Below are 23,001 nucleotides of genomic sequence, written 5' to 3'. Positions count from 1 at the left end.
CTCTTCTCTGGTGTTTCTTTCACTAAAGAAAGAGTTGCCATAGAAATGCATAGATAAATAGAATCCTTACTCCCAATTTGACTAATACCTTCATTCTTACCCTGTCATTGGCTCTACCATATTTCTTTGAAGTGTGTTTCATGATCAAGTGAGCTAGTAAGTCTAAGACATATCCATTTGAATAGAAGAGCAAATACAGGAAACAGTGACTTCTGTTGGCCAATTTGTTTCTGAATCAAGATCATCATTCAAGACATTCAGGTCCTCAACACATTTTCACAAATAGACTGGTGCATGAAATGAGAAGAAGCAAAATTCCTAACTTTGTAAACAGTGTTGGATCAGTTGTTTTAACATTACTTGAACTTCCCTGGTGGTCCAGTAGTTAAGAACTGCCTGCCAATGTAACGGACACAGGTTGGATCCCTGTTCAGGGAAGATTCCACACGCCACAAGGCAACTAAGACTGTGTGCAACTACTGAGCCTGCACTCTAGAGCCCAAAGCCACAACCCCTGAACCCATGCATCACAACTACTGATGCCCACACGCTCTAGAGCCCAAGCTCTGCAACAAGGGAAGCCACCACAATGAGAAGCCCATGCACCACGATAAAAGAAAAGCTCCTAGTGGCCGTTAACTAGAGAAAAGCCCACATGCGGCAATGAAGACCCAGCAACACCAAAGACAGAAATGCATAAAGAAAGAAATGACATTCCTTGGTGGTCAGAAAATGAGAAAACTCCAAAAGAGCTCCTTCACTGGGTATAGAGATTTAATTATCATGTGCATATTTATTATATTCTCAAATCTTAGTAATAGAGCCAAGGATATCCCCATTTAAAGAGCTATAAACTGAAACTCAAAGAGATAGAGCCTCATATCCCATAGAAAGTCATCCGGGGGAACACATGGACCATGATTTCTTATTTTGCAACTCACTAGATTATTTTCCTTCCCATATGGCTGACTTGGTTGCTATCCAAATGAAGCAGAATCTTTTACCTAAAAAACAGCCTCTTTCAATTAACCAAATACATAATAGAGGGAAGAGATTCTTTTGAGGAGTCAAGGACTGATCTCTCCTGGAGGCAAGCTACCGGATTTGATGGACCAGAGGCCAAATGGGTAATGACAAATTCCAGGTTTTCATGTTTTGGTTCCTTGAGCGCCTGAAAGCATATGGAATGAGATCCTTTTCTGAGATGCTGCAGTGATGACAGCGAGAACAGAAATGTTCAAACTCACAGGATTTTAAGGAATGAAATGTATAGGGAGCTTTCTGGAGAACAATGGTAGAAAAAAAAAGTAATGTAAGATCTGTCAGAAAATATCCTCAACTTTTACTATACAAATTGCCTTCTAGGAAAAACAGTCTTGACTCACAAAAGATGGCTCACGGAAAAGAATAACTGATATGTAGAACTGACAAAGGAAAAGTTGTAAACAAGTAAACTAAAATGAAAGGGAAAATTAAGATAAATAAAGAAGGCAAGGTTTAAAGGAAGCATATTGGTTTTCAAAATAGATTTGAGTAGACACTAGCGCTCCTAGTTATCTGTGTGTGAAGATTTAGGACAAATCACTTAACTTTCATTAGTCTCCTTCTACCCAAAGTGAAAATTAGGTTAGCTGCGGAGATGATGGGAGGTGATTTTGACAATCACTTAGCACAGTGTTTACAATATAGTGGCCATAATTTCTCCTATGATGTGAGTCTAATCTATAATCTCATTTAATAAAATATAACATACACATTGTCCATTGAAGCATGTATCTGAAATTTAAAATGCACTAATAAAGATGAGACAATCTTTAAATAATTATGAAATCCACTAAATAAGATGATAAATTGATTCCAAGTTTTAGTTCTTATAATAAAAAGCTTGAAACATAAGTAATATAGTTATTTTAAATGTATAAACATTTTTGGATACAATTCTGGATATCTTACAGCATATTCTTTTCTTCTATTACTGTAGGTATAGGAATGCATGTACGCATGCTCAGTCACTTCCGTTGTGTCCAACACTTTGCGACACTATGGACTGTAACCCACTAGGCTCCTCTGTCCATGGGATTCTCCAGGCAAGAATACTGGAGTGGGTTGCTGTGTCCTCCTCCAGGGGATCTTCTTGACTCAGGAATCGAACCTGCGTCTCCTGCATTGAAGACAGATTCTTTACTGCTGAGCCACCAGGGAAGCCCAGGTATAGGAATGGGCCTACTTCAATTGAGCCTACTGATCTTTGAAAAATATCAGATTAATTCATTCATTTAAGAACTTACAGGAAGAACAAATGGGACTAATTGGAATTAACCAGACTTCAATTTTTTTTTCATTTATTTTTATTAGTTGGAGGCTAATTACTTTACAATATTCTAGTGGTTTTTGTCATACATTGACATGAATCAGCCATGGAGTTACATGTATTCCCCATCCCGGTCCCCCCTCCCACCTCCCTCTCCACCCGATCCCTCTGGGTCTTCCCAGTGCACCAGGCACGAGCACTTATCTCATGCATCCAGCCTGGGCTGGTGATCTGTTTCACCCTAGATAATACACATGTTTCGATGCTGTTCTCTTGAAACATCCCACCCTCGCCTTCTCCCACAGAGTCCAAAAGTCTGTTCTATACATCTGAGTCTCTTTTTCTGTTTTGCATATAGGGTTATCGTTACCATCTTTCTAAATTCCATATATATGTGTTAGTATACTGTAATGGTCTTTATCTTTCTGGCTTACTTCACTCTGTATAATGGGCTCCAGTTTCATCCATCTCATTAGAACTGATTCAAATGAATTCTTTTTAATGGCTGAGTAATATTCCATGGTGTATATGTACCACAGCTTCCTCATCCATTCGTCTGCTGATGGGCATCTGGGTTGCTTCCATGTCCTGGCTATTATAAACAGTGCTGCGATGAACATTGGGGTGCAGGTGTCTCTTTCAGATCTGGTTTCCTTGGTGTGTATGCCCAGAAGTGGGATTGCTGGGTCATATGGCAGTTCTATTTCCAGTTTTTTAAGAAATCTCCACACTGTTTTCCATAGTGGCTGTATTAGTTTGCATTCCCACCAACAGTGTAAGAGGGTTCCCTTTTCTCCACACCCTCTCCAGCATTTATTGCTTGTAGACTTTTGGATAGCAGCCATCCTGACTGGCGTGTAATGGTACCTCATTGTGGTTTTGATTTGCATTTCTCCGATAATGAGTGATGTTGAGCATTTTTACATGTGTTTTTTAGCCATCTGTATGTCTTCCTTGGAGAAATGTCTGTTTAGTTCTTTGGCTCATTTTTTGATTGGGTCATTTATTTTTCTGGAGTTGAGCTGCAGGAGTTGCTTGTATATTTTTGAGATTAATCCTTTGTCTGTTGCTTCGTTTGCTATTATTTTCTCCCAATCTGAGGGCTGTCTTTTCACCTTGCTTATAGTTTCCTTTGTTGTGCAAAAGCTTTTAAGTTTCATTAGGTCCCATTTGTTTATTTTTGCTTTTGTTTCTAATATTCTGGGATGTGGGTCATAGAGGATCCTGCTGTGATTTATGTCGGAGAGTGTTTTGCCTATGTTCTCCTCTAGGAGTTTTATAGTTTCTGGTCTTACATTTAGATCTTTAATCCATTTTGAGTTTATTTTTGTGTATGGTGTTAGAAAGTGTTCTAGTTTCATTCTTTTACAGGTGGTTGACCAGTTTTCCCAGCACCACTTGTTAAAGAGGTTGTCTTTTTTCCATTGTATATCCTTGCCTCCTTTGTCAAAGATAAGGTGACCATAGGTTCGTGGATTTATCTCTGGGCTTTCTATTCTGTTCCATTGATCTATATTTCTTTCTTTGTGCCAGTACCATACTGACCAGACTTCAATTTGAAAGTGCATTAGGCCAAGGGAATCTGGACTGATTATTTCTAGATTATTCAACTTTTTTGGAATAAGACAAAAATCCTTATTATTGGCCTTAAAAATTCTTAAATAAGTAAAACCCACTGATTTAAATGTTTTCTCAAATTTTTTTTAACAGTCCATAGTATGAAACAGGCCAAACAGTGCACTGAATTTAGTTGATACATCACTGCTTGAAATCTATGGTGTGATGTGATAAAAGGAAGGATGAGTTGTGTGCTGGTGCAGTGAAACTCTAAGATTCTGAATCATTACCATAGATAGGACATGAAGTTTAGCAGCCTTTGAAAATGAAAGGTCAACATCACAAATGGTTTGGTTACCCTTGAAAGGAAATCTCAGTAATTTAGTTTGCTTTAGTAACTCAGCATTCGATTCCTGGGTCGGAAAGATCTGCTGGAGAAGGGATAGGCTGACTACTCCAGTATTCTTGGGCTTTCCTTGTGGCTCACCTGGTAAAGAATATGCCTGCAATGTGGGAGACCTGGGTTCAGTCTCTGGGTTGGGAAGATCCCCTGGAGAAGGGAACAACTTCCCATTCCAGTATTCTGACCTGATGAATTCCTTGGACTGTAGAGTTCATGCGGTTTCAAAGAGTCGGACACGATGAGCAACTTACACTTTCACTCAGTAACTCACCTTGTTAACTATGTGAATCTTTCTTATTCCCAAGGATCCACCTAAGAAACTATGGTTGGTCTTAATTACTCTTACAACTATTAAGTTATTAAACTGTAGTTACTTCTCACAGAGAAATAGTGGGTATATTTTAATATGAATATCCAATATGATTGGATATTCAAGAAAGTATTTTTAAACAGGAAATTGCTAAAAAAATGTTAAGTATTCAGATGCAGTTTCAATCCCTGGCTCAGGAAGATCCCCTGGAGTAGCAAATGGCAACCCACCACAGTATTCCTGCCTGGAAATTCCATGGACAGAGGAGCCTGGTGGGCTACAGTCCATGGGGTCACAAAGAGTTAGACACAACTGAGCACTCACACACATGCTATTATAGTTTCCTATGGCCATTCAAGAAGAATTGAGGATATCAGAGCACAGCTCCAATCTGCTTACAAATTTTTCCACCCAGTTTTCCCTGTTAAATCTATTGATTTAACAGTTCTAGGACAACTCAGCGAACATCAGCTGTCCAAAATCCAATTCACCAAAAAGCAATGGGCTGAATGAATAATTTTATAAATTTATGATCTAGATATAGTGGGCATACTTTTCCCTAATCCTCCCATGACTACAAATAACAACAGAATACAACATATATGTATGTGTGTGTATACACACATATATATATAACATAAGAAAACAGTGACAGATAGAAGTAGTCAGAGTAGCTAAGGACTCTGAAATTGCATAGTGGTGAGTTCCCTATGCTTTCTTTTGCCTCATATACCCAGATTTGGAACTGAAGATGCTAACAATCTAGAAACATCAATAAGTACAGATTTTTTTTAAAAAGTCTCTTCTACTAGGCCACCATCACCCTGATACCAAAACCAAACAAAGATGTCACAAAAAAAGAAAATCACAGGCCAATATCACTGAGGAACATAGTTGCAAAAATCCTCAACAAAAAGTTCTAGCAAACAGAATTCAATAACACATTAAAAGAATCATATACTATGATCAAGTGGGGTTTATCCCAGGGATGCAAGGATTCTTCAGTGTATGTGAATCAATCAATATGATACACCATTTGAACAAATGGAAAGAAAAACCATATGATCATCTCAATTAGATGCAGAAAAAGCTTTGACAAAGTTTAACACCCATTTATGATAAAACTTTCAGAAAACTGGCATAGAAGAAACCTACCTCCACATAACAAAGGCAAAATATGACAAACCCACAGCAAGCATTATTCTCATGATGAAAAACTGATAGCATTTCCTTTAAGATCAGGAACAAGACAAGAGTGTTCATTTTCACCACTATTATTCAATATTGTTTTGGAATCCTTAGCCACAGAAATAAAAGAAAGAAAAAAAAAGAAAAGGAATTCAGATTGGAAAAAAAGAAGCAAAACTGTCACTGTTTCCAAATAACATACTATACGTAGTAAACCTTAAAAACACCACAAAAAATGAGTAGAGCTAATCAATGAATTTAGTAAAGTCACAGGATATAAAATTAATACACAAAAATCCTTTGCATTCTTATATACTAAAATGAAAAATCAGAAAGAGAAATTAGGGAAACAATCCCATTTACCACCACAACAAAAAATAATAAAATACCTAGGAATAAACCTACCTAAGAGACAAATGACCTGTATGCAGAAAAATATAAGATACTGATGAAAGAAATCAAAGACAACACATACAGATGGAGAGATATACCATGTTCTCAGACTGGAAGAATTAATATTGTGAAAATGACTACTATACTACCCAATCTACAGATTCAATGCAATTCCTATCAAATTACCAATGGCATTTTTCACAGAACTAGAACAAAAAAGTTCACAATTTGTATGGAAACACAAATGACCCTGAATAGTCAAAGCAATCTTGAGAAAGAAAAATAGAGGAATCAACCTCCCTGACTTCAAATTATACTACAAAACTACAGTTATCAAGACAGTATGTTACCATCTTTTTAAATTCCATATATATGCATTAGTATACTGTATTGGTCTTCATCTTTCTGGCTTACTTCACTCTGTATAATGGGCTCCAGTTTCATCCATCTCATTAGAACTGATTCAAATGAATTCTTTAAAAAAAAAAAGACAGTATGGTACTGGCACAAAAACAGAAATATAGACAAATGGAACAAGGTAGAAGTTCAATCAGTTAAGACGCTCAGTCGTGTCTGACTCTTTGCAACCCCATGGAGCATGCCAGGCCTCCCTGTCCAACACCAACTCCCGGAGTCCACCAAAACTCATGTCCAATTAAGTCAGTGATGCTATCCAACCATCTCATTCCTCTGTCATCCCCTTCTCCCCCTGCCCTCAATCTTTCTGGGTCTCTTGCTTTGCAGACAGATTCTTTACCATCTGAGCCACCAAGGAAGGCCACTGGTCACTTTAGTCCCCCAAAATATTCTCAGTCAGTTCACTAATTCATATGTGCAGCATAACAATTAAAACTCAGACATCCATGAAAAGTTAAGGCTTTTATTCCTGTGAGCTCAGGTCTGCTGAAGGTAAGAAACATATACTGAGGAAAGAGTGCATCAGTTCAGTTCAGTCACTCAGTCGTGTCCGACTCTTTGCGACTCCGTGGACTGCAGCATGCCAGGCCTCCCTGTCCATCACCAACTCCTGGAGATTACTCAGACTCATGCCCATTGAGTTGATGATTCCATCCACCATCTCATCTTCTGCTGTCCCCTTCTCCTCCTGCCTTCAGTTTTTCCCAGCATCACAGTCTTTTCAAATGAGTCAGCTCTTCCCATCAGGTGGCCAAAGGATTGGAGTTTCAGCTTCAGCATCAGTCCTTCTGATGAATATTCAGGACTTATTTCCTTTAGGATGGACTGGTTGGATCTCCTTGCAGTCCAACGGACTCTCAAAAGTCTTCTCCAACACCATAGTTCAAAAGCATCAATTCTTTGGCGTTCAGCTTTCTATATAGAAATTCTCACATTCATACATGACTACTGGAAAAACCATAGCCTTGACTAGACAGACCTTTGTTGGCAAAGTAATATCTCTGCTTTTTAAAATGCTGTCTAGGTTGGTCATAACTTTTCTTCCAAGGAGTAAGTGTCTTTTAATTTCGTGGCTGCGGTCACCATCTGCAGTGATTTGGGAGCTCAAAAATATAAAGTCTGCCACTGTTTCTCCATCTATTTGCCATGAAGTGATGGGACCGGATGCCATGCTCTTAGTTTTCTGAATGTTGAGCTTTAAGCCAACTTTTTCACTCTCCTCTTTCACTTTCATCAAGACGCTCTTTAGTTCTTCACTTTCTGCCAAAAGGGTAGTGTCATCTGCATATCTGAGGTTATTGATATTTCTCCCGGCAATCTTGATTTCAGCTTGTGCTTCCTCCAGCCCAGTATTTTTCATGATGTACTCTGCATATAAATTAAATAAGCAGGGTGACAATATACAGCCTTGACATACTCCTTTTCCTATTTGGAACCAGTCTGTTGTTCCATGTCCAGTTCTAACTGTTGCTTCCTGACCTGCATACAGATTTCTCAAGAGGCAAGTCAGGTGGTCTGGTATTCCCATCTCTTTCAGAACAAGGTAGAAAGCCCAGAAATAAACCTACTCACCTATGGAGAACTTATATGATAAAGGAAGCAAGAATATACAATGGAGAAAAGACAATCTCTTCAATAAGTGGTGCTTAGAAAACTGGATAGCTACATGTGAATGAATGAAACTAGAACTCTTCTTAACACCACACACAAAAATAAACTCAAAATGGATTAAAGACCTAAATGTAAGGTCAGAGATTATAAAGTTCTCAGAGGAAAACACAGGCAGTACACTCTGATCTAAACTGCAGCAAGATTCTCTCTGACCCACCTCCTAGTGTAATGGAATAAAAACAAAAATAAACAAATGGGACCTATTAAAACTTAAAAGCTTTTGCACAGCAAAGGAAACTATAAATAAGATGAAAAGACACCCTTCAGAAGGGGAGAAAATAACTGCAAACAAAACAACTAACAAAGGGTTAATCTCCAAAATATACAAGCAGCTCATGCAGCTCAATATCTGAAAAATAACCCAATCAAAAAATGGGCAGAAGATCTAAACAAACATTTCTCTAAAGAAGACATATAAATGGCCAATAAATACATGAAAAGATGGTCAACACTGCTCATTATTCTTTACCATCTGAGCCACAAGGGAAGCCCAAGAATACTGAAGTGGGTAGCCTATCCCTTCTCCAGTGGATCTTCCCGACCGAGGAATCAAACTGGGGTCTCCTGCACTACAAGCAGATTCTTTGCCAACTGAGCTATCAGAAAGCTCATTATTAGAGAAATGCAAATCAAAACTACCATGAGTATCACCCCACACCAGTCAGAAAGGTCATCATCAAAAAATCTACAAATAATAAGCACTGAAGATGTAGAGAAACAGGAACCATCTTGCACTGTTGGTAGGAATGCAAACTGATACGGCCATTATGGAAAACAGTATGGAGATTCCTTAAAAAGCTAGGAATAAATCTACCATATAAGCCAGCAGCAATCCCACGACTAGGCATATACCTTGAGAAAATCACAATTCTAAAAAACACATATACCCAGTGTTCACTGCAGCAATATTTACAATAGCCAAGACATAAAAGCAACCTCAAGGTCCACTGACAGATGAATGGATAAAGAAGTTCTGGTATATTTATAAATGGACTATTACTCAGCTATAAAGAGGAATGAATCTAAGCCAGTTGTAGTGAGGTGTATCAATCTAGAGCCTCTTACACAGAATGTAGTAAGTCAGAAAGAGAAAAACAAGTATTACATATTAACACATATATAAGGAAACTATAAAATGCATACTGATGAGCCTAGTAGAAAACAGATTTGTGGACACAGCAGGGGAAGGTGAGAGTGGGACCAATCGAGAAAGTAGCATTGACATATATACACCATCATGTGAAAATAGATAGTTAGTGGAAAGTTGCTAAATAACTCAGGGAGCCCAGCCTGGCACTCTGGGATGACCCAGAGTGGTAGGATGAAGGGAGAGGAGGAAGGCTGAAGAGGGAAGGGGTGTGTATATATATATATATATATATATATATATCCTCAGATCATTATGATACACATATATCATTATGACTGAGTCGTGCTGTTATACGGCAGAAACCAACACATTATAAAGTAAGTTTGCACCAATTAAAAAATAAAACTTTTTTTTTTTTAAAGAAAGCCTCAACAAAGCCAACTCTCTCTCTAGCCAAAGGGGCATCCTAGAGATAACCGTTGTCACTTTTAGACAACAGTCTCTACTTCTGCTGAACACCACAGGGGGAAAAAATGTGCTCACATCCCCACCCAAACCAGCAAAGGCCTAGAAAAGAGTCTGTTTCCATCCCTACCCGAGAGTAAGGAGGCACCTTGCCTCTTTCCCACTGGAGTGGTGTCCAACACATGGGACGAATAGAATCAGGACTTTCACCACCACCCAGTGGTAATGAAGCCACTGTCTACCCAGTGGTGTCAGTGGACACCATGTGGCAAGAAATCATGAAGAACTCTGACCTCTGCCAGCCAGGGAATTATCATGGAAGTCTAGTGTGCAACAGGAACTCCCAATCCCTTTCACTTGTATCCAGGAGACTCCCCATCCTTGTTCAAGTGTCAATGGAGGCCCATAGATAACCCGGACTTTTACCCTCACAGAGTAAGCAAGGGGTCGCATCTCCTCCCTCTTTCCCTGCTGAGCAGTGTCAAAACAATCCAGGTAAAACAGAAGGTTTAAACAAGATTCAGAGTCTTATAACCCAAAATGTCCAGGTTTCAACTAAGGATTACGTGTCATAGCAATAATCATGAATACCACAGATGGAATGAAAAAAGACAATCATTAGATGCCAACACTGAGACAAAAGGGATGTTAGGATTATCTGAAGATCTTTAAAGGACCCATTATAAAAATGTTTTGATGCACAATTATGAATACAAGCATACCTCAGATACTTATGTGCTAATTTCCAGACAACTGCAACAAAATGAGTCACACAGATTTTTTGGTTTCTCAGTGCATATAAAAGTTCTACTTGGACCAGACTATAGTCTATTAAGTATGCAATAGCATTATGTCTTTAAAAAATGCATATACCTTAATTAAAAAGCATTTTCTTGCTAAAAAACACTAACCATCATCCAAGCCTTCAGCAAGTTGTAGTAGTAACATCAAAAATTACTGATTATAGATCACCATAGTAAATACAATAATAATAACCATTTGAAACACTGTGAAAATTACTTAAATGTGACACAGAAACATGAAGCAAGCAAATGTTGTTAGGAAAATGGCACTGGTATTAATAGTTTTGCTACACGCAGAGTTACCACAAACCTTTGATTTGTAAAAAAAAAAAAAAAACCACACACAATATATGCAAAGCACATTAAAACAAATTATACTTTTACACTTGAAACAGAAAGAAACTGGAAAGTCTCAGCAAAGAAATAGTTAACATAAATAAAACCAAATGAAAGCTTAGGAACTGAAAATTTCAAGAACCAAAATAAAAAATTGAATAGATGAACTCAAGAGTAGAATGGAAGAGATAAAGATAACAATCACTAAACTGGAAGACAGAAAATAACCAATCTGAAAAAAATAGAGAATACAGACTGAAAAAATCAACAGAGTCTGAATAGCTGTGGGACTATAACAAAAGATGTAACATCTATGTCATCAGAGACTCAGAAGAAAAGGAGAAAAGGGGCAGGGCTAAAAAGAATTTAAAGAAATAATGTCTGAAAATTCCCCAAATATGGCAGACAAAAATTTACAAATTCAAGAAGCTAAGTAAATCTTAAATAGAATGAATCCCAATAAATTCATATCAAGTCACATCAGAATCAAGTTTATGAAAACTAAAAACAAAGAATAAATTTTAAAAGCAATGACAGAGAAACACCTTACCAATAATTGGAAGGGGAACAAATTTCTCATCAGAAGTCCTGAAGACCTAATAGAAATAAACAAAAGTTTCTCAATGGATGAATTAAAAGAATTTCCTTGCCAGAATCTATGTTCAATGAAAAATTTACTCTGGAAAATAGTTTCTTTCTTTTGGAAAACAGTTTCTTAAAGAATAAAATATGTAACTATAAATAACACAGCTTTTGCATTCCTTAGCACTTATACCCTCAAACTGAAAACTATGTCCACCTAAACACCTGTACTCAAATTTCACAGCAGCCTTATCTGTCATAGCCTAGAATCAGAAACAACCCAGATATTCTTCAGTGGTTAATAGCTAAACCATAGCACATTAATGCTGTGGAATACTATACAGCAATACAAAGGAATAAAATATTGACATATACAATGACCTGGATATATCTCCTGAGAAGTGTGCTGAGTGAAAAAGGCCAGTCTCAAAAGCTATGTACTAAATGTTTCCATGTACATGTCATTCACAATATAAAATATTACAGAAATGGACAGCAGATTAATGTCCTCTAGGAGTTTAGAAGCTGGTAGGGCTGGAGGGAATGGATGTGGTTACAACATGGCAGCATAGGAGACAGAATTGGTGATAGAAATGTTCTGTGTCTTCACTGTATCACTATCAATATGAATATCTTGGTTGTGATAACATACTACAGTTTTGCAAGACGTTAACCACTGAGGAAAACTAGGTGATGGGTCCCTTAACCTCACTGAATTATTTCTTAGAAATACATGTGAATCAACTCAAAATAGTTTAATTTTTAAAAATTAATCTGATAAGCTAAGATTCTTATTCAGATTACTGTTCCTGATTTGTCCTAATACATTTTACAGTTAGCAAGTCAATGAACACTTCACATAGCGGCCTGACAGACAGTGGTTGTGGATAAGCACAAGTTAGAGCAGAAGGGAAAAAAGAAGAAAATAAGGAGTCGAGTGACAACCACAGCTGACAGACTGGTTTACAAGGACACATGGACCAACCCTTTGGGGACTCCTAAAAATAACTGGGAAACACTCTGACCACAGACTCTTCAGACAAGCAAGGACTCACTTGATCATTAAAAGTAACTGTGACCTTGTTTTAAAACCATGAGCTAGTAAAAACTGAAACATTTATGTTTTAACAAATTCCCCTGACCTTCAACAGCAGATTCATCTAGTGCTTAATTCATTTTTCTAGTTAAATAAATAAAAATCTTCAAGGAAAATATTTCCCAGAGAAAAGCAATATTATAAATTCTCCAAGGTGCAAATCAACAATTTCATTTTGATGCCCACAAGCATTCACCAGCTCTTCTCCGCATGTGCTATAAAGTCAGGGTACCATATATAGTTGGGATGATCCCCTAGAGAAGGGCAGGGCAACCCACTCCAGTATTCTTGCCTGAAGAATCCCTTGTGGAAACCCTTACAGGATACAGCCCATGGGGTTGCAAAGAGTCAGACATGACTGAAGCAACTTAGTATGTACATCCACTGTATGTAGGAAACTTTGAGAATCACAACAACAACAAAAAAAAAAACCCAAAATACAAAAAGATACAGGAAAGAAATAATCAACCACCTAAACAGCAAACTGTGCTCTTCCATGTACAAATCACTACCAATACCAGCAGCAGCCCGTGAAACTATACCCCCAGCTCTCCAGGTTTACCTTCTAGTCCCGCCTGAGCCACCTGGGCTTCACAGCCATCTGGACTGCACACCTGCAGCAGTGGTGAGGAGCAGCCACTTGCAACACAACAAAGGTCTACTCAGGGCTCACTGGGTGTCAGATGCCATGGTAATTATTAGGGTCAAAAGGAAGCATGGCATACGGCCTTAGCGCTCAAGCCTTGGTGTAGAGGAGACACGTCAACAAATAATGCAAATCAGAGCGATTAGGGCAACAGTAGCATCTGAACAGGGTGGACCAGACGCATGAAAAAGAGGGAGAGATTCTGCCACACAAGGAACATCAAATGTGGGAGTGCTATCACCTGTACTTAGGCCAATCTCTTCCCTTGAAGCAACGAGGCAAAACGGGGCTGTCATCCATTTGACATCAGGGTACCTGCCTATTTCCCAGGAGGTTATGGAGTTCAAGTGCATAATATATATAAGGGCTGAGATGTATGTTCAGTTGCCACAGATTTATCTGTGATGTTAAGCAAGTCCTGTGGCTTTTCTGAATCCCATTTCTCTCACAGGTAAAACAAGAGAGTGCACCGGGCTCTGAAAGACCATCCCAGCTAGAAGTCCTTGCTTAATCACCATCTAGTGTTTATAAAGGGCAATCAGAGCAAGCACAGCTCCTCTGCCGTCTAGCGCTGTGAACCTGGGCAAGCTGCTCTCTCTCAATGCCTCAATTTTCTCACCTCTGAAGTGAGCACAATAATAAGACCTCTCACAGGACTGTCAGAAAGATTCGTTGGGTTCATATGTGCTTAGAGGAGCACCTAGCTTATATCAAGTGTTGTAAAAATACTACCTACTGCTATTAAATAGTTTATTATAGATTCCCAGTGATATTTAATTATTACATTTAAAGCACTGAAATATTTGATTGTAAATGTACAAACTCATTACATATTCTTTACAAGAGCCACCATTAGGAATTCAAAACTTGATACATCAATGAGTCAGATTCTGCCAAGAGCATACTCTTCAAAAATAAAGTTTTTGAGAAATTACATAACTTAGAGGATGTTTACTACATGATTTAATCATATTTAAAATAATCCCTTCCTAATCACACACGCAAGAAAATGCATACATACTTCCAAAGCTGTCTCACCTCAAAATGACCTGAACACCTAGGATCCACTAGGTCCTTGCTATTCATTCACCGTCAGCAGGCCAGCAGCAGAGTAGGTGATGCAGTCAGTCTTATCTGGGGTTTAAAGATTCTGCATTTGGAGAAGCTTCAAGTGCTGCCAACGCTGCTGGTTCACACAAAATACTCAGAGTAGCAAGACGCTAAGCTATGGCAATCAGAAACAGACTTCAAAATGACTGAAGTGATTGAATTAGGTATGCCAAAGTCCTGTTAATTGACCAAATCTGGAAAATGTCTTACTCGACACATTGTACAATCACAATTATGTCCATAGAGTATCTCGGGACTTACATGGAATTCTGACAGGAGTATATATATAAACATAAGAGGTTCCATATTGGCAGACATGCAGCTTGTGATTTAATTTATATAAAAAAATCTTCACAGTTACAGAGACGAACTGACATAGTGTTCATGAGTGGGCACACGTGGCAGGGACAGCGTCCCATGACTTTAACTTGGGTGCCTCCTGTCAGAAAGTCTTTCCTGAGAGACATATCACAGCCATTGTGAAAGCAGAATTTCAGCACAAGCGTGGTTTTAAAAAGAGACCATGGTATAGTTTCTGCTTTTAAGATTGGTAGTAGGGCCTGTGGTTTTCCTATGAACAGAGTGAACCTGACCCTCAGAGTTCTGTCAGAATCTCAATAGTTAGCTGTACAGTGTTTAAAGATTTAAATTAAAACAACATGTATCTGCAAATGAACTTATTTACAAAACAGAAACAGACTCACAGACTTAGAGAATGATCTTATGGTTGTCAGGGGCAAAGAACGGAGGGAAGAGACAAGGAGTGTGGGGTGGACGTATACACTCTGCTCATTTTAAAATGGACAGCCAACAAGGACCTACTGTACAGCGCAAGGAACTCTGTTCATTGTTATGCGGCAGGCTAAATGGGAGGGCAGTTTGGTGGAGAATGGACACTCATATATGTACAGCTGAGTCCCTTTGCTGTCCACCTGAAATTATCACAACATTGTTAAATGATTATACTCCAACATGAAATTAAGGTTTTTTAAAAATTATATGCATCTGTTCAAACAGAGTGGCTGGATTCCCAGCAGCTGGAACAGAGTACTAAGAGGCTTTACTTTTTGAGGGGACTTAAAATTAGAATGAATACTTTTCTATGAAACACGTGAAAGTAGAATTTTATTGAAGTGAAGGCACACTACAAGAGCGTGAAGGGGGAGCATTTAGGAAGACGTGAAAAACAAAGTGTTTGATAGCTGCAGCTCTTTATAACCGGCTAGGAGAAAAAGAGCAAATAGTTAGCTGCCTGCTACAAAAGATACAGCAAAGTTACTGCTCTCCAAGTTGCTGAATAAAGGCGATGCCTGGATGAACGCTCCTCCAAACCTTGGAAGATGTATGACTCTGGGATTTCAGAGTTTTCCAAAAATACATGAAATGCAGAAAAACTTTCCTCCTTTGCCAAAACACGTCGGTCTTTTGTTTACATTACATTTTCCCCTTCTGTATGTTGAAAATAATAAGACCCCTCACAGCATTGATAAGATTGAACGAAGGGGAAGGCAAGTGGGAGGCAGCTCAGTCAATTCTGTCTTGAAATCTTCTTTCACACCTCTCTCTGAAATGTAAATATGGACTTGGTCCAGCTCTCCCGTCCCGAGGACTCCGGCTGAGGGCGGTCGGTATGGAAGTCATTTCCCTTCTAGGTGCAGTAGCTGCTTTCCACAGACTCAACAAAGACACGAAATATCATTAACATCTGATTCTGAAAGGTTGACAACTGCTTCTTTGTTGTACCCAGCAGTCTGGGAAAGTTGCTGCAGATGACTCTATCATGAGCAAAATTATACCTATTAGGCTCTGATAGGATATTTCTCCCACTTGTGCACAGTGTTGTAGCTTGAATATGCCTATTGTTTTCGCAGTATCCATTACATATTTTAAATGGCATGGAATGATCATATATGTAAACATTACTTCAGCTGAAGCTGAGTGATGCTTGGCAAAGCAAGAGAGGCTGTCTGACCTCCTTGGGCCTTGGTTTCAAAGAAAGAGGTGCCAACGGACTTTGGGGGGAGGCGGTGGTGGATCATTATAGAAAGGAGTGAAATGGATGGACCAATGGATGCTAGCATGTTAGAGAAACCTGGATCCCTTCTGTTGACATACACAGAAAGCTGCAGGCCTCAAACTAGCTTCTCTACTTTGTAGCATACAGAAGGATGAGGAAAGGCTTGCCTAAGGGTCTGAAATAGCAAGAAGAAAGAGTCTGGAAGAAAGGAGAGAAGGCTTACTGGGTGCAGCTTCAGGATTCATAAATTAAAAAGGGGGGTGTGGAACCTCCAAATAAAAAAACACTTCTAAAATAGCCATTAATAATCACATACTCTAAGATAAAAGCAAGAATCCTAAGCTGTTTTTTTTAGGCATTGATGTTTTTCTTTCTGCCTTCAGAAGAGGAAATGGAATTAGCCTAAAAACATGAAATGGGCTGATTAAGAATTCTTTAAACTTCCTAGGGTGGTGAGGCATACTGAACGGTGGCAATCTCTTCACTGTAGGCAGATTAGTGAGCAGAAGCACACGGGACATTAATGCTTCAAACAACCTGTAATCTTAATTGTTTACAGAGCTGACTACAAGCCTTCACCCCAAGATCTAAGTCCTGGAGCCCTGGATTCATGTCAGAATGTTTATTGATATTTTCGTAAGAGACACTCTCAAAATTATCCTTGCATTTTACTCACCATTAGTCTACATTTAGAGTCCATTTTCTGCCTTCTTACTTAGATTTCCTTGATAACCAGGAACATAAACACAGGGAATAAGGAATAAGTCATTAGGTGAAGAATTGGGGCCATACAGATAGACAACAAATTTCCTCTAGGCCAAATGTACACCCAAATATTTATTGTGTTAAATAATTCTGTTTTCTTGATAGAGGGCTCACACTCACTTTCAGGCTGAAACTGGGCCTTAGGCAACCTTACAATAACAAACTAATGGCTGTTTACTGCTGTGGAAAGGAGCAAAATTGCTTCTTTAACTCTACTGAAGCTATTCTCCAGGAATGAAGTCAACAAACATACTTTTTAGCACCTACCCTGTTTAAGTTACTGTGCAAAGCAAACACAAGGTGCGTGAGAGTATTATCTCCAACTAGACTGTAAGCTTTACTTACCAGCACAGACAAAGTCAAACTGCAGCAAAATATTTAAATGATGAGCAAGAATCATAACAAGACACGGGCACGTGAGAGATATAGACAACAGAGGCTACTGGACATCAGAAACTGAAGAGATCCCATTAAGGAGACAGGGGAGGTTTGAACAAGGAAGTGAGGTTTGCCCGCCAATGACATCATTGCTACTTATCAGAATTAAAAGATTAGCAAAAGGTAGTAATGTTCTCCAGAACAGTATTTTAAATAGTTTTCTTTAAGTCTGTCTGGCTTTTTTCTTAGTTGAGATTTAAAAAAAAAAAAAAAAAACCATTCTGCTTGTCAGTAGGCTGTCTCTTTTTAAAAACTAGAGACATCTTAATGACGGATCAATCCACTGACATTGAAAAGGATAAGCTACAGCACTAGCCATTTGGGGAAACTCAGCTGTGCTGTCTCCTGCCTATTGTGTTGAAATGAGCTGGAGACAAGCTGTCCTCACTACTACCAAACACACTCCCATGCACATCTGAACCTCGAGGTTCCAGACCTTCCAAGTTGTATTTTCTCTTTACGGAACTATACACTCATTCACGTCCACACATGTACACATGCACACATACACATACACACACACACCGCATAATTTCACTCAAGAAATATTGTGGCTACAGCCATTAAATGTAAATAGATGCTTTCTTCTATTAGTAACAGAAGAAAGTTTCCATTCCTCCTCCTTTTAAATGCAAACATTACTGAGTATATGCCAGAGTCCAATGGGCAAGCACCATACTTTCTAAAGATGTTATGAGTTTATTAGTCTCAAATAAAGGGTTATTGCACAGTAACTCCACAATTAGTTCAACCCACCCAAAGGACAATGGTGGCAGTGTTTCCCAAGAGTTGATGAGGATTCCAGGTGTTTTGAACTTGGGTGATTATTCTTGTAACTCCAGCAACTAGTCAAGTGTAAAGAATTTGTTGTTTGTAATGTCCAAAGCAGGGCAGTATCTAAATTATTTGGAAAGTGTTTTGCAATTTATTAACTCTTAACAGGTGTGAAACAGAACAGTGCAAAATCACCAATTTATTACTCAACCAAGCCTGCCCTAAACAGGGAGAACTGTACAAAACTCTACTGCAGTTCAGAGGAAATAACTCAAGGAGTTTGTAAATCTTCACCAGTTCTTAAACAATCTAGTCACATTTAGGAGATCATAACACTCACTGATCTCTTTTCCATGAAATGAAATCTGAGCTAAATTCCATTAACACCTCTTCCCTAAGTCGACGTTTCTCTGCGCCTTGGCTCTCGCCTCTTTGGAGCTCTTTCTCAAACTTCTGGTGGGAGGAATCCAACCTGGGGAGCAAAGATGATACGGGATTCCACTTGGAAGAGGATTTCATCCACCTTTGCTCCTGATAAAAAGCTGCTTTCACAAGTCCAGTCGATTGATTTCTTTGTCATGCTGGATGAAAGGATCTCCTAGAATCCTTGAGATACTAATATGTCTCTTGATACTTCTCTGAAAAGTATTCTACGTCTTTTCATCAACCTTTTCCCCATTCTTCTTGGAACCTCCGGGCATCAGAATAAAACTACCTTAGATATCACCTCTTGTACCTGGGAAGTCATACAGAACTTTCCTCCATCTCTCATCTTCACTAGTTTGCTCAAGGCTGAAATGAAATGTACAGATTCAAAAGGTCAAGCAGTAGCAAAATTATAAACTCACCCACCCTGGCCTATGCAATTAGTATATAAAAGAGCAATGATTAAAGATAAAGGGTAGCTTGTAATGTTTAAAACTGACTAAAGCGGAAAAGCATGTGAACTTTCGAAAACAAGTTATAACAAGGATTTGATATATTACATTAGGATCAAGCAGTGTGTCATGTATTTAGCAGCCAGTAGTTATACACCAGAAAGGAAGTTAGAACCCAAAGCCCTGCAATGCAGAAGAAGGGTACCTGCTTAGTTTATTTTCTCAGATTAAATATCCAGCCCTAGAATGATGCAATCATAATTGACATTTTAATAACAATCCAGACAGAATACCTTTTGCACTTTGGATAATATACAGTTATTTGATACTATGGGTAATAAAATTGTATTTAAAATACCATAGATGCCAAAGAAAAAGAAAGCTTCTTCTTAAAAGTAGACCTCAACCAGGAAAAAAAAACACAAAACACCCTCTAATTTTTTCCATAAAAAACTTTCATATTTTAAAACCAGGGAAGGGATGATAAGATGCTTCCTTATCTAATTACAATGCAATTTTCTGTTTGCCTTACATTGGTTTAAGTACAAGCTTTCTAAAACTTTCCCTACATAACACAGGAAGGCACATACACACATAAAAAGCCATGATTACCCATCCCAGAAGCTCTGGAAAATGGAAAGAAAATAGGACCTAATACAGAGACAGCAGCAAAGAAAAAATGAGCATCAACATCTTTGACTTCAAATACCTCATAGGTATGAAGCATCTTCATTGAACATCTGTAGGATGCAGATTCAAATGCAAAGGTGATGGTTATAACTGTGATAATAATTACAAATGCAAGATGATCACAGTTTATTAAATATTCTCATCTGATCAGAAAAACAGAGAAAGTGATCTTCTCCCCATTTTATTTTTTTTAATATATTTTTAAGTGGGGAGGATAATTGCTTTAAATGTATTGGTTTTCTGCCACACAACAATGTAAATCGATCACAAGTACACACATAGCCCCTCCTCTTAAACCTCCCTCACACCCCTCACCCCATCCCACCCCTCAGGCTGTCACTGAACACTGGGCGGAGCTCCCTGTGTTACACAGCAACTTCCCACTGGTTATATATTTTATGTATGGTAATAGACATGTTTCAAAGCTACTTTTGAAATTTGTCCCACCCTTCTCCCCATTTTAAAGATGATGAAAGGGCCAGGTAGCCCAGCAATTCTCAGGCCTCCATGGACAGTCAGTGATGCAGCTGAGACTGTCACCCTAACCTTCCAACTCCTGGTCCAGCACTCTCCCCACCACACCCTGCTGTGTATCCTCTCCACAAAAATGAAAAATGCATTCCAGATTCCCAGTCTCTGCCATCACAGCAGCTCATGAGAAGCTTTGAAAGAACTGGGCGATTCCCACTCTGTGTCATTTGACTCTCAGCTGTCCAGGGCCTGTCAAGGGTCTCCTCTGCTTTAGGACAATTTGAAAGATGGAAGGTGTCTCGGGTGCTCTCTCCTAGGCAAGCTCAAGCATCCCTTGAAGCCCATTTCTCAAAATAAGAGTTAAGGAATATACAGCTGTTTTCTTCCTGTAGGGCAGGACACTGCTGGCCACCCTCCCCTCCAAAAAATAATCTGGGTCCACATGAAATGTGAAATTTTGGCTCCTTTTGCCTACTGTTTCTATTTTCCTGTCCTACTATTTCACAGCAAATGATGCAAAAATGTAGTTACTTCTCAGAGAACCCCGTGGTATCTTTAGATATAGTCAATTTATACAAACCAACCTCTAAACATTTAACTTGTGCTGTGTACTGGCACCGCTGCTCCACGACCACCACCATAAAATGGCAAATTCCTCCTCTCTTACCCCTTACCTCCCACTGGATCGGCCCAATCAGAAATCTCAGTCACACCTACGTCTCACTCAGCCTCAGTCCCCAATCCCTGTCTGCCGCATCTAATCAGCTTCCAGAGATTTGTTTTGTTTGTTGACAAGTCCTCATAAATTTCAGTGATTCAGCCCTTCCTCTCCAACTCCATGCAGAGAAACAACCCTCTATGGGTTTCCCACGTTTGTTCGCAGTGGGTCTTCTGAGCAAAGGACAGGTTTAAAAGCTGACAGCTTAGAAAGATAGAGATACACATAGAGATGCCTCTCTCTAGAGGCATTTATTTACATCCCAGGATAGAAACCTAGAGAGGCCTTTCCTCTCTCTCCTGATATATGATGAATAATCTCTTTCTGGAAAGGAGATGAAAGACAATGTAGAGACTTTATAAAAGTTCAGAGTGTCCTCAAAGCCGGGGTCCTCTCCTGGGGCACACCCCATTACACATGATGGGAACACCCCCTGCTCCAGTGCCACTGTGGACAGAACTGGACACCCTGGTGGACAGACACATGGGGATGCTGCTCTGGCTACTGACCTTGTTGTAATAAAGCATCTGTCACTAATGCTGGGTCTTCTCTCTTCTGTCAGTATTTGTCTGTGAAACTGCAGCAGATGAACTTGTTAACTTTCAAGTAGATACAATTCAGATCCTTCACATTTTTGGACCTAGCACCTACTGCCAATGCCTCAGCTTGGGTCAGGACTATCTGCTTCCAGATTTCCTCTAATTTTCCTCAATGGTCTCCTACCTTCATTCTCTCTCCTCTGTTGAATATTTCTTCCTTTCAGTCATCAGAGTGATCTTCTAAAACCCCCGTAATGTTCACTCTTCCTTGCTTCTCTCCCTTTTGGATAATCATTCACTTTGGGAGAAAGAAAATATTAACCTTCTTAGCACAGCCTTGCACCACTTGAGCCCTCTCTGACATTTTCATCAATGCTCTCCCAAGCTCCATCGTCCTCTCTGCCTGGGATGCCCTCCTCCACCAGCCTCCATAACCCATCACATCACCAAGTCTACCAGATGAATGCCTACTCAGTATCTCAACACATGCATGTATGCTAAGTCACTTCAGTCGTATCCAACTCTGCGATCCCATGGACTGTAGCCCACCAGGTTTCTCTGTCCATGGGATTCTCCAGGCAGGAAGACTGGAGTGGGTTGCCATGTCCTCCTCCAGGGGATCTTTCAGACCCAGGGGCTGAATCTGTGGCTCTTAATGTCTCCTGCATTGGTAGGTGGTTTCTTTACCACTAGCGCCACCTGGGAAGCCCTGTACCTCAATACCCAATTCAAATACTACCTCCCCTGGGAAGCTTTCTCAAACTCCCCAGAATCTCTCTCTTTTCTTGCTTCATTTGGAACACCACGTGTATGGTTCACAGGACACACTCATGAATATTCTCTGCTCACTGGTTGCTGTGATCCACTGGATTGGGACCCATCTCGCATAAACATGTATCCCATCTGCACCCCCCACCATAACACAGAATGTGCATTCTGTTAACAATTGTTGAATAAACAAACACACAAAAGAATAACCGCTGAAACGTTTCCAGAGACCTCAGCTCTCATCCTTTGCCTCATCTACATGGGCCTCTGCCCTCCTCCCAAATCCTGTGATGATTTCCAAGGAAGTCACACACAGAGGCTCCCTAGGCTCAGTGGGCACCTGGCAAAGAATGACAAGCGAGGCGGCTACTGTGCTTTTCCTTACAAAGTGCACTTCACGTTCCACAGTTCTGCCACCTCTTCAACCACAACCCTCCCTCTATCACCAAAATGAAAGCAATCTTGGAGATTTGGAAAACAGCTCTCAGAATAAAAGACTTTTGTCTGAAACGATTAAGGCTTTTGTTTGTTAATGTTTTATTTACAAAAACATAATGACTCCTTC

Source organism: Odocoileus virginianus, chromosome 15 (genome assembly GCF_023699985.2).
Source record: "Odocoileus virginianus isolate 20LAN1187 ecotype Illinois chromosome 15, Ovbor_1.2, whole genome shotgun sequence".
Lineage (NCBI taxonomy): Eukaryota > Metazoa > Chordata > Mammalia > Artiodactyla > Cervidae > Odocoileus > Odocoileus virginianus.
The sequence above is the reverse complement of the archived record's forward strand: the minus strand, read 5'-3'. Positions refer to the sequence as shown.